The sequence below is a fragment of the Phalangium opilio genome, unplaced genomic scaffold (assembly GCF_054372755.1).
Source record: "Phalangium opilio isolate 3A_F unplaced genomic scaffold, DU_Popi_V2 ptg000056l_1, whole genome shotgun sequence".
Lineage (NCBI taxonomy): Eukaryota > Metazoa > Arthropoda > Arachnida > Opiliones > Phalangiidae > Phalangium > Phalangium opilio.
The window spans coordinates 7,061,697-7,067,696 of NW_028324175.1; the positions used below are offsets into that span (position 1 = coordinate 7,061,697).

Here is a 6,000-nt window from a genome sequence, read left to right on the forward strand (position 1 = left end):
ATTTTCTTAGACATTATTGTCTTTGTAAAAATGTCAATTTTTTGTATAAATAACGATTAAGCCAAACTTCTTTAACAATTCGTTATCTATACGTTTTTAGAAATTTAAGTCGACTACACAAACGCCTTCCAAAAAATAGCAAAAAATGGCGTCGAAAAAAAAACCTCGCGAACTGACCAAAACCATGCCTATGACGTCACGCATTCGTCGTTTCCTATTGGCTACCACTTTCCTTTCCATAAAAATTTGCGGGAAAATAGAAAACCAATTCCGTGCTTGCCACCCAGAAAACGCGGCAATTAAGTTATCTCTGCGTTTTGGGCCAGTGAAAACCAGGCTTAAGGACCCTGAAATAGCAAGTTTCTGCTAACAGAGTACCACCAGAAGTTTAATTTCATACATGAACATTTGAGCTCCCCTTTTTTCGAAAAGCAGCATTCATACCCGTTTTGTGTAAAATCCAAATTTAATTTTAATTTCAAATTGCAATACATATATTAACTTGAAATTTCTGGCCTTTTGTGGGTTTGAAAAAGCGTCCTTGTTTCGCCAAGGATTGTGTATAAATGCAATTTTTTATCATACTTGTTTTTGTACAATATATATATAATCTTAGAAGCTGATGCATTCAACAAAACAATAGTGCAAACCTTAAATCCAAAATTTCATATTTAGGCTTCCTAAATTTTAGTTCACAATAAATATATTTTTAAAGATTCTAGACACGGTTGTACTGCAATATTACGCGGGTGAAATGGACACGATGTTACATCATGTATCTCCAATTAGTTACTTCGATTCATTCTCCATATTTTCAAGCATGCCCATTAAGAATGAGCGTTCACAAAAGAATCTCACCATCAAAGGACACGATGACACAGTTTGGACATTGAACGCTTTGTTCCTGATATTAGTGTCGCTAGTGACACTTCTAGCTACCTGTAAACAAATGAAATTATGGAAAAAAAATTGCTGGACTTTTTCAAAGTGCATCTGGATATACTTTGCTGATTTATTGCAAAATCGTAAGTGAATTAGACCGATTTAATTAAATAGTTAAACCATAGCAAGAAGCAATATACAATAAGAATAATTCGCTAGATTTTGCGCCGATATCAGTTGACAAGTAAGCCCCACCCATTTCATGTGCGTCATTGCTCTGCGTTTTCCTATTGGATCCCGTGGGGATAGGTCATACAGACGCGAATAATAATATAATAATAATAATCTAGCTCAGTCTATGAAGGGATTTCCACACTAAGCCTGTAGCTTGTTTACAGGTGGGTCCCTTTACAATGCATAGAGGGGTGCAGGGGGCTAGCCCCTATGCCCCCACAGCTAACCGACAGCGCCCTATACTGACTATTACCGTTAACCTCTGCAAGTTTTGATGGAAAGGAGAAACCGGGTTAGACCGCGGAGGAAAACTTCTTTTAACAAGCGGGGAGAGAACTTGCAAACTCTACGCATAAGGATTTGTTCCCGGATTTTCACCCGGTGCCACAGTCCGGGATCGAACCCGGTATCCTCTTGCTGCGAGGCGAAAGCGCTAACCGCTACGCCACCCCACTCCGGAATGCCGTATTCCGACTAGAAAAAACAAAACTAGAGCAAATTAAACAGAAATTTTGGCTGCCCGCGGTGCTGAAGAGGTACGACAGTTGTTTTCAATTGCCATTAACAAGTTAGTTAAAGATTTGAAACAAACTTGAAGGAGTTAAATATGTAACTCTACGTGAAAATCGTTCTACAATTATTTCTAAATCCAATCAAGTGTACTAAGGATTTCGTGAGTTCCAAAAACCAAACCAAGGCTTAACGCAAAGGTAAAAGAGATAGATGGTGAAAAACATAAAGTAAGATAAAATATTAAGCCCCACCTCCGTTTACAAATGATGAAGGGGAATTGTCGACTATCACGCGAGCACCGGACGCTTTTTTATGCCTTCTTATATAAATCACTTCTTGGTTTAACCAAGACGCGATATCTAGTTTATTAGGGAGAGGGTATAAGATGCCTAAGTATTCGCGCGCCATAGTCCCAGTCCCCTTTTAAAATACAAGGGGGGACGTAAAAGGAGGCCGAACTATTTCGACTCTCCTCAGTGGGAGAATACGTAATTTTCGTCATTCGCGTCGCGCTGATGTGAGTTTTCAAGAACCAATGAGATGCTGGTTGTAATTTAGAGGCGGGGATCAACTCCGGACCTACGTTTGGACTGGAGATAAAGCTGGAAATGCGGCGAATTTACACCTTCTCCCTAATAAACTAGATATCACTTCTTGATTTAACTAAAGAAAAAAATAATTGAAACTTAGGAATTCTTGATGTTGCTAAAATTACATTTAGGAAATAATTGGAGGGACGAAGTTACAAAATGTGTAGCTACACAATTGCGTGTCAAGAATTTTCGTTTGAAATATCAGTAATTTGTTTTTCAGAAACCATATAATGATGTATATTTAATGCTTTTAGCTGTAGCATCATTGGAGGAACGTGGAGTGAAGAAATGGTTGCGCGTTTCGGAACTTTGGTGCTGGCGTATGCGTGATCGGGAAATTTAACTGGCACACTAATGACTGGCAAGTCCAAAAAAATTGACACTATCGAAGATTTGATTGCAATAGGGGTGTGCGAATAGTGGTTTTTCAAACCGAATCGAATACGAATCGAATAGTAAATCTCCTATTCGAAATCCGAATCGAGTACTCGTTCAAACGAATATTACTTATTCCTCAAAAAATCTAGTTCGAGTACTCGTTTTTTTTTTCAAAACGAGTACTCGACAAATCGATTACTCGGTTTAACCAGACGAATATTCGAATCAAAACGATTACTCGGTTTAACCAGACGAATATTCGAATCAAAACGATTACTCGGTTTAACCAGACGAATATTCGAATCAAAACGATTACTCGGTTTAACCAGACGAATATTCGAATCAAAACGATTACTCGGTTTAACCAGACGAATATTCGAATCAAAACGATTACTCGGTTTAACCAGACGAATATTCGAATCAAAACGATTACTCGGTTTAACCAGACGAATATTCGAATCAAAACGATTACTCGGTTTAACCAGACGAATATTCGAATCAAAACGATTACTCGGTTTAACCAGACGAATATTCGAATCAAAACGATTACTCGGTTTAACCAGACGAATATTCGAATCAAAAGTTTCAAAACGATTAAAGGGGAACTCTGCTCGGTTGGCGCCCCTTTAGTGAAACTTCCCTGTGTAGCTCCAAACGCCGAGAAAATGTGCTGCCGCCTAGGCGAAAAAGCTTGCAACTCAGTTTATTTCTAACGAATTTTCTACTCCCCCCTTTCCCCCATCCGTTACCGCACCAACGACGAAGCCACGCTTCCTTTAGGTTCGCCAAACCCCCCTCCCCATGGATGATGCCCGCGCCATGTGACCGTTGATGGTAAGGGTAGCTTAAGAATGTTAAACGGGGGGACGAAAAACGCCAGACTGGGTTTTCTTTTTGCCCCTATATAGAGTAGTGGCACTCCATGTTAATTTCTCATAGAGCGTAACGTAGCCAAAGGCAGGGAGGTGCCATTACTCTATAGTCTTACTGCCATGATTATCCTGGGGACTGCGGTACCAAGAAGGGGTTCGGAGTTTTAAGAGGGCAAAGGTTTAAACTGAAACCCCCTAACATTGCAATACTATTAAGTTTTTTCTCTGTAAGAAGGAGGTACCTCCCCCCCCTTTTTTTCAAATAAGGGCAGGGTAGCTTCGACCACCTGAATAGTTTGACAACCAATCACCTATAGTTGATTCCTTTATTCCCTTTTCCCAATGCCATACACACGCCTTTCAATCCATTTTCTCACTCTCTATGTGCTAAAGGCTAGTAGCTTTGAATAGAAAGGTCTTTTATAAAGATTCACTATTTTTTTCCATTCGATATTTTTAACTTAAAATGAAACTATGGAGACAAATATCTATACTCCTGTTTATCCGCACTTGAGAAACCGTACTTGCCATTATATATTGGCTAATGCTCCTCAACTTTTACAATACCGTCAAGTGAGGTTGAACAAGAGTATATAATGAGCATTTTTATTTATTTCTTGGAAAAACTGAAAAAGTACATTGGTTTGAACGTTCTTCAAACGAAAGGGACGTGATCCTTCTTTATATCCTGTGAACACCTGACGTGAAATGATTTGGTTATCCCGATCTAATTCCTTATATCGTGTGATATTTGCGAAGTGTTTCGAACATACTTCTTTCTGAAATCAAATGACTCGTTAATCGCTTTACAATTACCTTTGCCATGTGTAATTGGCGAGTTGTTCTGGGTACACTTTATTATGAAAGGCGGCGATTAAATAATGTTATAATCACTGCAGTAACCATAACAGTGAGTAGCCCCTCGACGAGACTGAATTCTATCTCCATTTCTTCGGTGACCACATTCCAATGCACCTAAACATTTCTTTTATCTCCTTTTAAAATAATGAACGAATTCAAGGTAGAAATGTCAGAACCGGCCGATATTATGGGTGTGTTTGGGAAGCACTAGCCACCCGGAATTTCACTTTAAAGCAGAGTTGATACTAAGAAAAGGGTAGGAAAACCTCAATTACCCTCCGGAAATTAACACCATCCGCCAAGACTGAGAAATGGTATACATTCATGGATCTGGAGGGAATTCTTAGAACCCAAACAAAAATAAAACTACATTTCTGGTTTACAGACCCCCTTTACCTACAAAATATAGAAAATTTCGGAATATAAATACTGAGTAACCAACCCACAAGGGAGAGGCGGCCATTGGGGTATTCTTTCTCGCGCCAAGAAGAGACGCCAGAATGAGCCCGAGTTCACTGCTCGCGGGAGGCTAGCCAACTCGCACTGAATCTAGCGGGGTTTCTTGGCGCCAAGGAGGATACCGCAATGGTACCGTATTTAATTTCCGAAATGGTCTATACGGTAGGTAGCAAGGAGGATTTATAAGAGAGGAGGTTCAGAGTCAGACAAAATGCACGTGATCCGCAGTTCATAAAATTACACTGTGGCGTTCCCCAGTTACCATGATTACCACTACCCCCTCACGGCAAGAGAGCGTACGTTCTCGCCCATGCGTTCAAGCCCCCTTCTTCTAGCCTCCTCAGCTTGTTTATAATTTTGAATATTCCTCGTTTGCAAGAACGATCACGTGACGTGCGCGTTTACCAACGGCTTACGCGCCGATGCATGTTTTTTATTTCCACATTTCCAAAACGAGTCTTCTCTCTTATTCATCCTCCTTGCTTTTAACGAGCCGGCACAAAAATTTTCCAACACCATCACACCCTTACCCCACTCAAAGTAACGAAGCAAGTACCAGTCCATACTACCCCTTAATGCCAATAAGGATGAATACATACATCTCCTTTGCTAATTATCACCTGGTATTATCTATCATTCGATGTTGCTAACAAAGACCAAAATTATTTTGCAATGTGCTAAGGTTGTACAATACCCAAGAATGGTCTAAGGCTGTGCAGTGCATGACGCATAAGTTTTTTCTCCTTTCCTAAATCGTAGAAAATGTCTTTAGCCTACCTATTCTCCCCCAAACCTGTCTCGATTTATAGATACTATAGTTTGAAGCGCTACACCCTTTCCCTCTTGAAGCTGCCAGTTTAACAGCTCTATGATTAGACACGGTTATACGAGAAAGAATCACAACATTTTATAGAAAACCCTGGTTGCTAAAGGCTTGTCTATATACATGTACAGGTACACAAACTGGTTCTGATGTTGTAAGACTGAAGTCAGGCCCGATATAGAGTAATGGCAGTACTACCTATGCAAACGGCATTCCTCCTATCTCTTAGCTCAGTGTCATGCCCCTATTGGGCGCGTACAGTATCCTCTCTTACAAAAGCGCGCCCAGAGGGAGGGATACACCGTCTACTCCCCTCTCTACCACCATTAGTCTATACACTGTATCCTCAAAAGGTTTTTATAAATACGAAGTTTGAAAAAATATT

At 40.0% G+C, this 6,000-nt stretch overlaps 1 long non-coding RNA gene across 1 annotated transcript; it reads right to left on the reverse strand.

Annotated features, from left to right (window-relative positions):
* Positions 1-4,064: 4,064 nt before the first annotated feature.
* Positions 4,065-4,729, reverse strand: LOC149668334 (uncharacterized). The gene is made up of 2 exons (XR_016368073.1): positions 4,325-4,729; positions 4,065-4,251 (listed from the first exon to the last, which is right to left on the reverse strand). It is a non-coding gene; the product is annotated as an uncharacterized LOC149668334 (long non-coding RNA).
* Between the last annotated feature and the right edge of the window lie 1,271 nt (positions 4,730-6,000).